A 17,471-nucleotide genomic window follows, 5' to 3' on the forward strand; every position below is an offset into this window, starting at 1 on the left:
AAACACTGCGATGAGCGAGCGATACAGAAACAGTTTTGATTGACTGATTTGAAACCTCTACCTCTCAAAGCTATGATCAAATCTGACATGGAATCACAGCCCGCTTGTTCGAGTGGATGTTTATGTTTTAAGTGTAGCCTTTAATGTAATTACTTGAAAATGACAGGTTGCATGCCCCGATAAGCCATAACTTTAATAAGCCAATAATAAAACCCATCATAACGATGTCTAACCTGTTCAAGCTCTCTCAGGTGCGTTCGATTCAATTCAAATTCTAGAGCCGCACGGCAACGCGTAACTTTCATACACACAGTTAATGTTGGGGAGAAAAGACAGTTACACTGGGATCGCTCGGTGTCGAAGGTGTAAGCGACGATGCGCTGGCAGAATCATGATTTTGAATGGTAGGATGGGGTGAGGCAGTGTGTGCGTGTGTTTGTCTGTGTGTTGATGTTTCAAGGAAGAATGGATTTTGCATTAGTGCCCTTGTTTTCTCTTCTCCCCCCCTCGCCCTGACGCTTCTCCTTCTTCCCCTCTTTCTCTCTCTCTTTCTTTTATTCTCATTCTGCATCGGAGGGCCGTCGGCACAGCCTGTATGCATTATGCTGTCTGCTCTATTGTTTGTGTTGTTTCTGTGCTTGTGCACCCCTCTCTCCCAATATTTGCTTTCATTAATCACAATGGGTGCCTGCTGTGAGTGTCTTGATGGCTTTTTTGGATGTCTTTTGTTTAGTAGAGGGGCTTTTGTCTTTATGCATTGGGTTTTTTTTTATTTTTTTATCATGCCCCTGTGTTTGTGCATAGGTGCATGCACTCTTTGTCCAGACTGATCAGGAATAGGACATTGCACAAAATTGTATTTCTTCATGATGTACCCCTCATTTTTCCCGCCCTTTGGTTTTAGATCATTAAGGCTTTCTGAACTGAAACTGGAAATGAGAAAATCATTGTGTGCCTACAGAACCACTTAGTCTTGTCATTCGTTCATCTTTTTGAAGACGATTGTGCTCGTCTTGTCTTCAGCTGCTTATCCGTATGCGAGTGTTACTGCAGCCTATCTCAGCTGCTAGGGGACGCTGGTACACTCCAGACAAGATGCCAGCACATTGCGGGGCCACACGAAAGACAACCATGCTGCCCCACTTACATTTCAATGACGTACTTATGCATTAAACATTAACAGACAAATACGGTTTTATGTAGACATTTTCTAGTAAACAAAAGTCTGTCAAATCTACAAATAATATCCAATATGCAACTGTTTTAAGTCCAACAACTCAACGACCTCAAACTGTATTCTAAGTATGTGTTGTACGGCAAACAAGTGGCGGATTTGTGAATCCTACGTTTTCCAAACCGAACGTGTGAGCCCAGACTAAATGTCTATTCAGCTATTGTGCTTCATTTATTGACCCAGATGAGTGGTGTGTTGCCATAAGGTGAATAAATAAATTATCTGTGAATACATATTAAAACTTGTCTGTTACTTTCCCTCCTCCTGTTTGTACTCTTGCTCTCTTTTTTTCTAATTCATCTTTGTTTTTTGGTTTAATTTCCTCTTCTCTAATGACACTCACCGTTCTCCTCTGGTGTCAGGCTCATACATTTTTGATTCATTTTTGGTATTGTTTTGCATGGCTCTGTATGTCAGGGCAGAACATACACAGACATGCGTCTAAAATACATGCATTTGCGCGTTATTCAAATTTCAGCGGCTTCATGGGATAAATTCTAATGATCTCCTAAATGGAGCTCTATTTTTTTACATGTTCTGGCTGCTCTGCAGCAGCATATGATACTCTGATATGATATTCCCCATGATCTATATGTCTTTCAGTCTCTATGTTCATACCACTTAAAAATAAATATTATTCAGAGCTGTGGTCCAGAGCAACATGAACCCTGCGGTTATCCATACAAGGATAAATGTTTTATGGCACATATAAATGTGCATTAATTCCTAATCACATCCTATATCACCACTATTTCACCAATTCTGTGTGACTAAAAAGACTATTTAAAGTCAAGTATCCCTTCGAGTGAAAAAACTGCCAACAGAGCTGATTCCGATCTCAACAAGCAAGTGGATGTCTTACCTAATCAGCCAAACAAGCTGTGGTGTAATTGGAATTATGTATATAATTCCAATTATTATATATATAATTCCAATTACATACAAATACTGAAAAAATATTTTATAACTATTTTTTTTTATTTATGGGAAGATAAAACTATCAATAAAATGTCCTTGCATATTAATAAGACTGTAAACTAAGCATCATTTACATTAACAATTTGAGTAAGTGCCAATTGTAGCTCGACATTTTCCACTAATTTTTCATTTGCACTTGCAAGTTCCATCCTAGTCATACAAACCTAAGAGTCTGCAGCTGTATTTACGTATGGTTGTGTCTGTGAGGGTACTTGAGCCCAAATCCAGTGTGTCAGATGAGGTGGCAGCGATGGAGTCGGCAGTGTATAGCCTTTTTCCTTTCTTACTATACCCAAGGTATTTCTTGCCATTGATAGTGGATGTCTATTTGTGTTCTGTTGAGTGATTGCATGTGTATGTGTGTGCACCTTCAAATATGTCAATGTGTAATGGATAGAAGTGAAGCTGATAAGTGCTGTAGTTACATCTCGACCCTCACTGGTCCTCCCTTTTTCCAAAGAGGACCATTCCTCTCCCAAAAAAAGGAGTGCAAGTGCTGAGGCCTTGATGTGATTACACCATCTTAAAAGTATTCTTTACATTAACTCTTTTAAAATTGTACAAATTAACTACTTTTTTTGAGAAGAAGAAAACATTGCACATAGTTCAGAATCTCAAATATCCTGGTTTCTGGATGTTGCTATTATACATAAATCAAGTTGGTCTAATATGGATTTTTATCCCTTGGAATACTGAGATGCTTTTTCTGCCATTTCGCTGGGAGGAGTGTTGCTGAGTTTGCCCAGTCATTTAAGAGATTACTCATCATGGTACACATACATTAATCCATCCCAAAGCTGTTGGACATGGCTGAAGTAAGGGTTCCACAAAGACCAATAAAGTTCTTCTGGAACAAACTCTGAAAAGCACTTCTTCCTTACAGCAAAACTCAACTCAGACATTCCCATCTATTTTTCAACCAACACATCTGGGGATGTGAAATCTTACAACGGCCATCGTTAGACATATAACCCTATATGATCCAAGTCGGCGAAAAAGGCCAATCTCCTCTGCACACACTGTGTACGTACTGCATAAGGCAGTGGACATTGATAAGTCCCTCTGATCCCCCTGATTAAATAAATCCATCCAAGCTACAAAAATCCAGAGAGAGAGCGAGAGAGAGGTACTGTGCGTATTCATTTGTACATGTTATATTATGCCTCAGTGGATTGACCTCTGACTTCATACTCGCTCTCCCCTCTCTCTCCTCGCCTTCCTCAGGGTCTTTTCTGGCACATCCTCAATATTGAGCGTAGAAGAGAATGAATGAATTATAAATCCCCATGGATACATTAACTAGACCCACTTTATATGCCAGGACTCAAATTACATCAATACACGCTTTCTGCATTTGTAAATGCTTATCAATTATTGATGCGATATCATTACACAAGCAATATTTGTCATGAATGAGCAATATGTTGTCATGCAGAGGTAGAACCAAGTATTTAGCTCTGTCTGACAGCAGCAGCTGACGAGTTCACGCCGACCCAGCCACTGGTATAATTTATTGAAAGACCTAACGAAAAGATATTAAACTTGAACAAGGAAATGTTCAAATTACGTTAAACTGAAACAAGGAAATACCATGAGTGTTGTATTTACAGGGTAAGAAATAAACAGTTGAAATGGTCTTAATTTCACCAAGCAAATGGGTTGCAGTTTTTTCTTTTGACTTCACAATGGTACTGAGCTCCTACTGCCAACTGATCCTCCATTCATCATGAGGAAGCCCAGAGTGCCAAGGCCAAGCCGTTGCTCCATTCACCCCCCAGAAATGCTGAGCAGCCGGGGTGGGGGGGGTGGGGGGGGGGGGGGGGACACAAGTTGGGAAAATGAGTTTTGAGGCAATGAAAAAAAAAACATTATGAATGCCATGCATTCCCATTCAAGTGAATGGATGCTACGGGAATGTATAAGAAGTTAAGAAATTCGAGTCAGCCAACGTGTGATGAGTAGCTAATTCTGAACAAACTCATATTTAAGATAAACGTGTTCAAACGCATTTACAGTCAATGAAATGTTAACACAACATGACACATTTAACCACCTAAAGTTTTGACATTGTAGGGGGAGTTGAGTTTCCCTTTGCAGTCTTAGAAAAATTGCCCGATGTTAATGCACATTTTATTTTTCCGCAATAAAAAGCTGGAGTATTTTCTTCTATTTGTGGTTTGACAGGTGCTCTTGTGCTGTAATGGTTTAATAGTGTTTGATTGGAGTGAGTGAAGAGCACCACTTCTTGTTTATCACCATGTGCTCAACTGTTCATAGATTTCCAAGTGTCGTGGATCGAAACTTGCACTGATTGGCACTTTGGTTTCCAAAAATGTCTCCAACTAATTCAATTTCAGTTATATTTAGACAGAAACCTGGCTGCTTTGTGTTCAGTGCGCTGGTCAAATGATCATGAGTCAAAAATGAGGATAGGAAAGAATCCAGGTATGTTATGAGGGGCTAAATATAATGCCAAGGCATTTGCTGCTTTAATTTGACCATTCTTTCCAGTCTAGTCCAGTCCGTAACATTTTATGGAAGTTCAATAAAAAAAAAAAACCTTGAGTCAGCCTGGAAAAGTTCAACATGTTAAAAAGAACATACAAATCTACCTCAGCACTTCTACATGTGGACTTCAAAGCAGTTCATGCATTATGTTGTATTGCATTTAAGATCTTTACTCTAGTCTTACATCAAACTTGCCTCTAAGTATTCCATTTTGCTCTCTCTCTCCTTCACTCGCAGTCTTCCTTCGTCTCTCGTTCCTCCCCTCTGATGCAGAAATCCATAATGTTGTAAATGAAGCTGTGAGGGTCGATGCTGCAGGCAGGGTAATGCCGGATCGGTGCCACCAGTGTATTGCTACAATGATCTAGTGGTTAAAAACACATTCACAGACAAAGAGGGGAAGATAGATCTGAGCCAGAAGCACGCCCACGTTGCTCTCGCTGGAGACATCATGAAATTAAGCAACAACTATGATGTGTTTCTGCTCTGTGCCCTCACAACCACGCCATGTGTCCTCCCAACACACACTAATGTTTTCCTCTCCCAGTATTGACAACAGCATCCACTGGGGTACATTTATAACACAACGGCATGACAGGATTTGTTATGAGTTTAGGATGAAGCCAATTAGTTTAACAAGTACGAGGCAAATCATGTTTGACAACGTTTATGTCAGGGTGTGTGTAACTCATCTGCGGGGAGATATTTTGTTACCTGGAAACAGGCTCCAAGTGAAATACAAACACTTAAACTTAAACACAAAACCAGAATGTCAAAATATGGAGTTTTCCCTTCACTCCTAGATTTTCATTTTGGATCTGTCTTTTAAAAAAAATATATATAAATATATAACTTTCAGCAGCAAAATCCAAAGATAATTTGAAGTTTCCATTCATATTGCCTTCTTTGACAGTTTTTATAAGGAAAAAAAATACACAATAATTACCATTTCACAGTTAGACTTCTGTTAAATATTTTTTTGTCCTTTGGATAATTACATTCTTGTATACACCAACTCCCTCAACATTCTTGCCCGTGACCTTTTCTTTTCACCTATCCTTATTCTCCATGGGGTTGGCAGCACTCTGCCTATTTTTCCGTGTGGCCAAAGCAGCATTGTGGATTACAACGACTCCTTATCCTTACAGCAAACAGCCCACAGAAGCACAGATCCTCACATACAAACACACATTTATCAGAGCGAGCAATCTTCCAGTGCACAAACAGCAGATGAGTGGGACTCCTGCCATGTCTGTGCCGGAACCATTTATTTACCTGGATGATCACATCTATTTCAAGCATTTTTGGGTGATAGTTTGCAGAGATCCGCTATTGTATTTTGCATGAATCATTTTAAATGTTGTCTTTACCCTATTAGTTGACAAATAAGCATAGTTTGGTCTATGTGAAGCCAGATTGCAAAGGGTTAAGATTTTGCTACCTCATGTCTTGCGTGATGGATTAGATTACTCATCCCTGCTATTATAAAAACAAAAGCAGCACTCAAACAAATTTGCAGCTACAATTTTTAGCTGCAAAGCCTGCTGACAAGATGCAATCACAGGCTCCACTCCACTAAGTAGCAACAGTGGAGGGAAACAAAGAGCATTTTAAACCATCGCTGCCATGGCAGCTGTTATTTGTTTAATTAAACAGCAGGTTGACCAGCAGGGACTTAGGCCATGAACAGATCTTATCACATTGAGTGTCTTATTGTATTCGGTGACATACAGAGCATTATGAGCACAGCACTCTGACTCAAGCCACGCTCTGATCCTTGTCTCAAATCCAGTGAGCAGCAGAGTCAACAAGTGATTGGAGTGCAGATAGCCGACTCAGGAGAGCGTCAACAGGCCACCTGGATTTGGATAAAAGCTCTGTTTGTTTGCCGAGGCTGATCCCCTCTGTGTTCAGCTGGTCTTGGCCTTTCTTCTACGCTATTTTGGACCCTCGGCTAAACATGACAGATTATGTTTGATCTCATAGGTATTTCAGGTCAACATCTAAAGTCTAAAGCTCGTATTCCGAACTCTTCACTATCGTAATCACAGTCCTTCTCACTTCCTCTCTTTTAAAAAGCATTCACTAATTTTCATCCCCCTCCTGAGTCTAAAGCTGACCCAGCTGATTAGCATTTTCGACGCAAATGTACGTCGTTCCAGCAACACAGAGTGGCGAGTGCTTGAGATGTAATTGGAATTAAGGGATATTGATCAAACCGGGGCAGATGATTGCATTATAAATAATAGCTAGCATGAATAAGTGAAAGCGATAGGTGAGCCGTTGATTTGTGTACAGACTCCCATGGTCCAAAGCATAAATTACCAACAGCCATGTTCACATTGAGTTATGAACCTCACAGTTGCTGCAGAATAATGGCTGACTCTAAACTTGTGCATGTTCAGTCAGTCCATAAGATAATATCCACAGAACGGTGAGGAGTTTCCTCTGCTGCTCTAAATTAGTTGACACTGTCTATCCATACATCATTTGATGTCACTATGGAATAAAGACTGCATGGACACTAATATGTCACGACAAAGTAATTCTATTGACCATAACATTATATCCACATGCCTCAAATTGCAAGTTAGAAGATTGTTGCCACCAGAACAACTCTCACCCATCAGGCACTCTGCTAGGCCTCTGGGAGTTTGCTGTGGTAGCTGGCACCAAGACATGAGCAGGGTAAAAAAGTCCTGGAAGTTGCAGGATAGAACCAATATAGATTTGGCTTTATTCAACCAGAACATCCCAAATATGTTTGATCGACTTTTGGGGACTTTGAAAGGGAACGTTAGAACTTTTTATTTGTTTGTTCCTCAAAAAAAAATAAAAAAAAAAATATTTCCCATATAAAATAACTGAAAACAATTGAATCCGTTCCGGCTGTCTAGAAACACTCAAACTAAATCTAATAATAAAAGAAAACTTTTAATTGCGCTATAGACACACACACACACACACACTGATATAATAAATTATATACTGATATGCAACAGCATATATTGTGCTTCTCCATGTACACTGATCCAGCGAGCATCTCGGGACGTCTTTGCACAGCCTGCACCTTCGGTCTGATCTACTCTGGTAGACCCAGCTGATTTGTTTTCGTTTCTTTTTTTTTACAAGCTCTCCTGAAATTCACAAATTGCGTACATAACAGGGAACAACACAAACTGGAAAATGGGCAATATTTACCCTGCTGGAGCTTTCGTCGCCCATTAGAATCTTGTTATTTCTCTGGATGGGAGCTTGCTTTATGGTTGGCAGACATCTAGTTAGAGGCCCTGCAGTTTGTGGTGCATCTTTCACACCCTCTTTCTAAGTGACACTAAGCCTCAGCAACAGGGGAGGGTTTTTAACAGGGCCCATGAACAGCCATTACCCAGAGTCTCTTAAGTGCTGTCTGTATGGCGCACTGGCAGATCAGAATTCCCCCTCAGCTACTGTGTGGCTGCACAACGCAAGAAAATTCATCCGACCTGATCAAGCGTGGAGTGAATAAACAATGCTTTAGACAACACACGTCACAAACAAACAGGCAACACAACAGAGGTGTGCTTGTGGGTTATGGGTTTGCCTTCTCATGTTTCTAGGTGGTGACGTCATCTGCCTTTATAATGAAGCATTCACTCTCTGTTCTGAACAGACACAGCCGTGAAGGTCAGCTGAGGTCACGCTTGGCTGATCGCTTCAATCTCAAATGCACAATGTGTTACAACGACTTGCATACATGCACACAATGAGCACCGGGCTGCCACCTCCTCGGCATGTCAACTCTCTAGGGCTGTGCAGAGAAAATGTTACATCAGATACACTCAAAGGGAAAATATTTAAGCCCAAGAGGAGAACAACAAGAGCTGTAGAAATTGATTTTTTTATTTGAAAAGTGACAGTGAATAATAAGGCTTGGAAACTGTCCTTGAATTTGAATCTGTTTCTCATTCCAGAATGTAAATAATCCATATAAATAGGGGTAAACAAGTCAGAATTACTACACACAAGAAACACAAATATATATGTGCACAGACATATACGCACACACACAGACGCAGAAGTCTGGGCTGGCAAACATGCATGCTTATACACCCGGCTGAATTTTAAAAAATGTCTATTTCATGCATCAAAGGTCATAAGACAAAGACATTTAAAAATCATGCTTACGCAGATCTGCATTTCCTCAGCATTTCCAGAGAGCTTGGGCTTTGGGATTGAAAATTGGGCCACACACATGCAATCAAAGCCACTTCCAAGTGAATACACACACACACACACACACTTGCAAACAAATGTAACATACACAGCCTTGAAAAAAACTAAAATTCCCCTAATTCTACTACATCTGTCAGTAACTCAAAAATGGCATTATGAAACAAAATGACAGTAAGTAAATCTGGGCCCAGACTCCCCCCCCTGCTCTAAAGCCCACCTACAAATTCATCTTCCCAGTGCTGTCAAGTTGACAGCTGTTTGGAAAGAAAAATAAAACAGAGTTGCCAAATTACACGTAATTAAATTCAACAAATTAATCATGATTTTGAATGACAATAGTGTGCTGTTATAAAAGAAGACTGACAAACAAAGCCGGGCGCATCTGCACGTCCAAATTAATAGTGACTGACACCAACACCCACACACTTAATTAATAGGAAACAAAACACAACAAGAACATCCATCTAGATGCAAGAAAACAAAGGATGGGTTGGCTCATGTCGTTGTGCGTTCGCTGCACATTGACAGTGAAAAGTAACACTGAGATTGATAGCTTGCATGCGTGGACGAGTGCAGGCATGCTCTGATGTTTTTTTTAGACTCTTAAGCAGACACCTAACACGCCCTGAGCCTTTGACATTGAGTTCATAAGCAGACATTATTTTTAGCGCTGCTGTCATGTTTCTAAGACTGACAGCTCGGCTCCTAAAAGCTTCAACAGGCGGGCCCATCACGTTCAGCACTCTGCAGCCATGTCTTCTTAAGAGCGGTGACGGGGCTATTATCTTACAAGATGAAAGCTGACGCGCTGGTACGCGTCTCATTTCTGCAAAGACCGTCACTTTATAGCTGAGCTTTTTGATGTTTGATTTGCCATGTGGATCCCGCCCGCCATGCGGCTACGGTCAATATTCTGCAATCATAATAATATCTGGTAGTCGGATGTCAAGCGAGGGGCGAGACACCCTCCCCCCGCCCCTTTTAAACCGCACTTGGTTGTGAAAGGAATCAGATACCAAAGGAAGGGCGATGAAAAAGAAGGAGCGGGAGAGCGGTCAGAGCAACGTTTTAGAAAACCGCTGTGGAGAAACAGGACACTGCTAAGCACTTTGTCACATCAATTAGGAATTCTATCTGGGCAGCGGGATCATGGCCTGCAGGACAGTGGATAGGACAGCTATTGCATATCATGCAAATGTGTATATATGCATGTCTGAATGTTTTTAGTAGAGCCAATTCATCTTTTGAGCTATCGACTTTTGCCTCGTTGACCCCTGGAAAAGCTCATTTAAAAAAGTGTTTGGTAGCAGTTTTAATTGCTTCACATTGCTAATTTCCGATTCCCTGACAATGAATAATGGAGGTAGATGTCCTGTCCTCTGCCTCTGTCTCACCAACAGGCAGTCAGAGAGGGAACAAAGTGACTGAGTGATGAGCCAGAAGCCCGCTGTCTGATCACATGGACTGATGCTGTGCCAGACACCGCAGTAACTGGCTCACTCAACAAGGTTCCTCTCACAACAGAAGGACGGTCTCCTGACCTGGGCCTTTTATACTACTCCTGTGTTCTTTTTCACCCCTCCCCTTCTCTGTCTGTTTCAATTTCTCCCATCTGTTGGTTCCTCTTTTTTTATCCTCCCATCTGCCCATCTCTACTTACTCCCCTTTCTTACATTCACAAAACACTTTCCTCATTGTTGTTCTAGCCATCCCTTCCCTTCCTATCTCCCTCTCTTTACTGAATTATTGTCTGAGTAAGAAGGTCGGTTTCCTGCCGTCCGCAAGAGTATTACCTGTGTGGGGATTCAGCATTTAAAAACATACAAATACAAAATGGGAGAAGGTGGTGCAGTGGATAGCACTGTTGCCTCACAGCAAGACGGTTCCAGGTGTGACTCCTTTCTCTGCAGAGTTTGTGTCTGCGTGGGTTCTCCAGCTTCCCCTCAGTTCCAGAAGCAGTCAGCTTCGGTTAATTTGTTCACTCCAAATTGTCCGTCGGTGAGAGTGTGAGTGTGTGTGCGTGTGGTTGCCTGCGCGATGAGCAGGCGTCGCATCCGGTAAGCAGCACGTCTCTCACCCGCAGCCAGCTGGGATAGACTCCAGCAGAGCCGCGACCCGCAAAGGCAGACAAGTGGCTGTAGACGAAACGTTTGCAGTCGTCTTGTCTAAAAGAAAACAGGTAGACGGGTGAAAATGGGAGAGTAGAGCATCACCCGTCCTCTGGTACTCTAAAGCTGGCATGACACAGACACACAGGTATATTTGGGGAATGTCATTCACTCGTGTTGTTTTGCAGCCTTACCGTGTTATTTGTATTGAGTTGGCACACGTTGCCATGCAACCCTCATCTATACTGAATCAAATCCACAGAGATATGTCGACCAAAAAAAACCCTGTATTTTTGTTCTATGAATAAGCAGACTTCCCCTCAGATTTGTAGCTCCCAGCTGCAGGAGGCTATGTATAAATCAATGCCTTGGTGGGCCGGAGAGGGAGCGGTTATATTTACTCCGTTTCCTAGGGAGAAGCAGGAGCTGTATTAGAGGCTAAAGGAATTCGATACACGCTGCTGGAAGCCAAAGGCTTTTTAAGACACATCCAGGAGTGGCAGTTCTGCTGATAGGGACTAACTAATGAAGGAATATACAACACCATTCAGACAAAGGGCCACACTCTGGACCACAGCGGAGAATAAAACCGATGTCTGTCCTGCACCACTGGAGAAGTAAGAAGTAAGAACTGAATAGCATACAGACATGCAATACACACACACACACACATGCACATGCACATTATGTACTATATATAGTGTCATAAATTAAGATGAAAGGTTGCAAAATGACTTAGTTAGTCTTATAATGTTTTTTGAAAGTTTTGGAAACATGTAAATGATTAAAAAAAAAATGCTAACTGCATTTAAATCTTTAAATCCGTCTCACTGTCTTGAATCTACCATTACAATCCCCCCCCCCCCAAAAAAAATAAATAAATACAATTGGTATGTCTTTCCCTACAGAACATCTCCCTTTGCCAGTGGTCAAGGAAATCCTTGGTGCTTATTGAATGGTTTACATAACAACTGACATAAATTTAGGTCGATGAAATTGATACATCGTCAACATATTTCAAAGAAGCTGAGGCAGAGGCATCATTCCCGCCCCCCTTCCCCTTTTCCCGCAGTTACAGTCTTGAATCGTCTTGCTTCTGTCTCAGTTGATAAAATATATTCAGCGGAGTTACTCACTCATTCTGCTGGGTCGCAGTCACAATTTACAGCTTGAACTCTTGCGTCCTCTACCAGTTCCATTATTCTGCCAGATCGGCTCCTTCCTACTTCAGTAGGTCGGTAAAACATCCTCGCTCAGCCCAGTGCTTCTGACAAGAATGCAGTCACAAGGTTGAACTCATATTTCCATATTGGTTCACGGACATCAGCTGTGTTTGTCTTCATAGAGTACAGCTATAGATAATTTAAAATACTAAAAAGACCTTCTGTACAACACACAGATGCTCTCTCACAGACTTACACACGCACACACACGAACACAAAAACTATAACAAAGGCTCTTTTTTATATGCTGAATATATCAAGTGTCTAAGCACAGATACGGATACATATTTAGTTGGTTGAGCAGACATAGATAGGAGGGTTTTTTTCCGTCAGTAAACAGAAAATATATAATATATTTAGGTTACAATTTGTCATCATAATTGGCATAACCCTTTTCCGTATGTATCCTTTCAGCTATCATCAAATAGAGCACCACCGTTTAGCATCAGTGTTCAAATAAGTTGTTGGAATTTAGTACTTAAGTTGTTGCACACATTTTTACAAGTCATCTCATACATGGGTGACTGACTTTTAAAATTACCGTGGTACCCAGTTTTTTTATTGCTCCTATTACAGCCACATTCCTACTGTAATATTAAACCAAAATGTCACTGCAATAATAGTAATTATGGTTACGGCTGCCTTCCGTGTCCTCACTGTGTGGACCTATGTTGTGCAAATTTCTTATGCAAATTGCAGGAGGCGATCCACTAATTGTGAGACCTACAGCTTGCCACAGTGCTTCTCTGTATTGAACCTCTCTTCTGTGTTTGAATGAAACACTTTGTGTTTCACAGAGAGACTGGACTAACAGGAATCGTTTCAAAAACTGATAACTCAAAGCGACTTCTGTTAGATCACCTTTTTGTGTTCAGCTACACTCGGTGACCATTTGATTTAACTTTTATTAACAAATAACTTTACCATTTCAATCTGGTTGTATGTCCAATAATAATAGAATAGAATAGAAAACCTTTATTGTCCTTGCATTGTGGCTACACAATGAGATTAGCAAGATTCCTAAAATAATATCCAGCGTAAACTTATCCCATCCTTCATCAATTCCATTCCAGTCCACGAGCGGGAACCATAGTCTTCTTCCCAATCAAAAAAAAGCAGGTTATATCCTAGAACTGTATGGTGTGATCTTTCAAGGAGGAAACAAACCATCCAATCGAGTCTTTCTGAAGACTCCACCAAGATCTGAAAGTAAGTGTTTCTAATTGAGGTTCCCTTTTTACAGACAGTCAGTTATTATGGTTTCAAACCAGAACTGTAAGGCAACGCTGCTGCTCCTAACAGGCGGAAAGGCGAGTGCAAACAAACATCTGCCAACTTTTCAAAATTAGAGATACACCTTTCTGAAACTCAACTTTAAACGTACCTCGTGCTTTACATGTGCACGCCGGTTTTAAGGTCACTGAGGTTCAATCAGGAAAATAAACAAATACACCCGGAGATCAAGGACATCCAAAAATGAAATCAAAAACAAATTCTAAACAGAGTGCTGCATTTGCACAGAAGAAAAGCTCAAATTTAAAATACAGAGCCACGAGTGCTGCTGAGGTGCACTAAGGCAGACCCTTGCTTGGTTTGCTGCATTACAGTGTGGCATTAACCACAGAGGTTTTTCATCTATTTTTTTTCCATCTTCCAAATATAGAAGACTAAGATTCCAACAACACATTAGCATCTCTGCCCGAGTGTACTTCCCTGAGACACAGGGAACATAAAAATCCCCCATATATGTCTTATCACAACCCTTCATGTTTAATTTTTAGTGAGATCACATCCTTGAATAATCCAAGCTACCATCATCATCATCACTTGTTTAATAAATATCACAACACTTTTGAAAAGAATTGACGCACTCAATCACAGAGATTCAAACATTTGAAGCTTAATAGAATGAGCTATTTATTATCCTGGTTTAATGCCCCCAAAGTCTTTATGATCTTTCAAAATTAATGTATAGTGGTTTATCAGTTCAGATAAAGCATGTGTGCGTTTCTGCTGTTCATTTGTAGTCTGTGTCTGCAGCACTGAGTCCTGGATTAAGGTTGTGTGATGACAATGAATTATACATGTGGACTGAAATGGAATTCTCTTCATTAAATGACAAATCTCTTGTTTGAATATTGCATACTGTGGTAATAATACTGCTTTTATCATCGGGCGCTAGATTTGTGGGACTGAGGAAAAATAGTCTTGTCATCAGCGTAATGCACCGCCGCTAATTCATTAATTCAGCTACCAAATTAAAGTTAAATCAAATGCAGTTGTTGGTACATTAATTCTAACATGAGAAAATATGCGACGGCTGCTTGCCAAAAAAGTAAAAACAAATGATAATAGAAATCTATTGAGAAGTGCCTGTGTGTGTGTGTGTGCGTGAGAGGGAGAGATCGAGAGAGAGAGAGTTTGTCTTTTCCTGGACTTACTGTCTGTTTGTTCTGTGTGTGTCTGTCTGTGGGTTCTGAGAAATGAGAGCTGGGCCTCGGTAATAATAGTGGCCGAGAGGGTCTGTTAGCGTACCCTACTACATCACTCCTTAGCAGGGAGACATCTCCAGGGCGCAGGCTGGAGTGCTGGATGGAGAGTATAGTGGTATGGAGAGCCGGTGATGGAAAGGGGATCGGTGGACAGATGCTGGAGGGCAGATGAGATTCAAGCAGCAGGAATGTGAGGTAGTGAACAGTACTGAACTTTTTTTGCTTGCCGTTTCATCCCCCACAAATAGACATGATCCGATGTCCCACGAGCTCTGCTTGTTAGTGGGCTATGTTCGTATTTGGCACAAGGTGCGCACACTTGACTTTTAAAGTTTAAAATGATGGTATGATAATTAATCTTATTCTCTTAAAAGTGATTTTAACATTGATACTGTATTTTCCAAAAATTCATCAAATAAAATGTCACTATTTTTTGTCAGATTTTTAAAAAAGCACACATTTTACATTAGCTCAGGATGTGTGCTAGGGTTAGCGCTCTTGAATATAAAATATATGCATCCTAAATTAAAACTTGACCTTTTTATCATAATGCCTGGTGTAATTATCAGGTTTGTCCGTGAGGTGTTTTGCAGGCTGGAGTCAAAGTGACAGTTATCTCACATGAATTGCTCTGCAGACTGAATAGGGATCAGGAGAGCTCTGTAGCTATCCACAGGCAACACTGTATCCTCACTGTCCTGCATTAACATCCAGTCAGCAGATGTGTCCTCCATCCCTTGTCCTCCCTTTACATTAATAACATATTTGTGCATCCCTAATTTTGAGTCAGTTTCTTTGTAAATAATTTCAGCAATGGGGGGGGGGGGGGGGGGGGGATAACTCATAATAAACTCATCATTTTAATCCACAATTACCAAAAGCTCCCAGACCTTGAGTAGACATTGTTTTTAATGTGCGATACCAGATGAAAGCATTTTACAGAATTCCAAATAAATAATGTCCCACAAGGAACATATTTGCTATTGATATTTACAATATCAGGCTCTAATTAGTTTTGAAAAATGTCTTATATAAACAATGCCAAATTAATTTATCCATTAATCCATTAATTATTGTTTACTGTTGAAGTTAATAAAGCATTGAATATAAAAAAAGAGTTTGTTTTGATTGCCTGACTATGGCACTAAAATGTGATTGTTTGCGGATTGGGTCCTCTGGTTGCCCGACACCAAGTTTCCAAACGGGATAAAGATTCAGCTTTATGCCACTAAAAAACAAAACAAAAATAAAACATATTAATAATAATTTTAACTCCATATTATTACTTTCCACCTTCATGAATCATCATGAAAACTCTTAATTGTTATTCATTTTTGAGTTTGGTTTTTATTCAGCTAGTGTCTGCAGTATCTACTCTAACATACTGGGATTATTCTTTCCAGTTCCCTGACATCATCAAATTCAAGTGAGAATAATGAACCCTCACTTGAACCTGTCTGTCCCATCTCTGCGTTTTATTTATCTGAAGCGTTTTTTAATCAGCTATTGTTAAAAAACACCCCTGAACCTGGGTCAGAATCTGGCCGATTGGCAAGGGAGCTGCATCCTAACGAGGATGACAGCAACAGACCAGAGACTGAGAGACGGCCCAAGCACGTAGACTTAGCAGAGAAAGCTCTGAATAGAATCTATTCAGAGCTTTATTCAGAGAGTATGAACAAATTTGTATGTATGAAAATAAATGCAGGGAATTATGTGAGGGTTTAAATAGATACCTCTAAACCAACACTGCAGCGGGGACTGATCACGTAGCCCTAATTGTATTTACATATTCATAATATATTATTGCGTGTATACTTCTCTGATTCATTATTTTTCTATGATCACTAAATACACCTCCTGTCATTTCTCCTCATCAACAGAGCGATGGCGGTGGTGGGCTGTATCGTTTGATGGATACTCCAAGACTTCAGCGCTGTGGCAGGAGACATGAAAGTGACCCACTCACACAAATGTCTCTACCACACCGTGAACCTGCTCCACCTTGGTGCCCCCCCCTTCAATATGCTCTCATTTTAGATAATGAAAGATGTCTGGAGGGGGAAGCCACTGCAGAGATCAGTGATCCACTCTAAGTGAAAACCTATACTCAAGTTAATGTGAATACCCCCAGAGGACAAGGACTTCTAATTGATTAACCACATTACCTGGATAAGGGTTGAACCCTCCTGTATTACTGCAGCTCAATATGCGTCTCCATGACTGCTCACAAGTTCGACTGTGGCATCCGCTCTGGTCTGAATTGCAGGTGTTTAGTGGCTCTATCTGCATATACTCCCTCTGTCCACCGGGGGCACTGTTGAATCAGAAATGGTCTTCCAGTTCCAGGCTTCTTGTCACAGCAGTTGGAGTATGAATAAAAATAAGCAGAATGGGAAAAACACTGCAGCAGAAAAACTGTTCAGGATGCACTTGTTTTAAATGAAGGCAGGTGACGGTGCATGAGGATCAATGCTTTCCCCACACTAAAGAATACAATCTCTCCAGAACACAATAAGAAGAAATGTTGCTGCATTCTTATTCATAATGAATTTGATATATGGCTGAATGAGTTTAAATCACTTCAAACATTTGCAGGGTAATAACCTTTTTTGGGGATTTGCATCTTTGCCTGAAAACATTGCACAATCAAAGCTGTGAAGACTTTTGTTGTTCCACTCATAAATTTCAAGCTTTCTGTGTATTCCTTTCA

General features: G+C 40.6%; 1 long non-coding RNA gene across 1 annotated transcript; it reads right to left on the reverse strand.

Moving 5' to 3' along the window:
* Window positions 1-3,677: 3,677 nt before the first annotated feature.
* LOC137895380 (uncharacterized) lies at window positions 3,678-12,275 on the reverse strand. Its single transcript, XR_011105544.1, has 4 exons — window positions 12,180-12,275; window positions 11,013-11,100; window positions 4,916-5,084; window positions 3,678-3,995 (listed from the first exon to the last, which is right to left on the reverse strand). It is a non-coding gene; the product is annotated as an uncharacterized lncRNA (long non-coding RNA).
* Between the last annotated feature and the right edge of the window lie 5,196 nt (window positions 12,276-17,471).

The sequence above is a fragment of the Brachionichthys hirsutus genome, chromosome 6, assembly GCF_040956055.1.
Source record: "Brachionichthys hirsutus isolate HB-005 chromosome 6, CSIRO-AGI_Bhir_v1, whole genome shotgun sequence".
Taxonomy (NCBI): domain Eukaryota; kingdom Metazoa; phylum Chordata; class Actinopteri; order Lophiiformes; family Brachionichthyidae; genus Brachionichthys; species Brachionichthys hirsutus.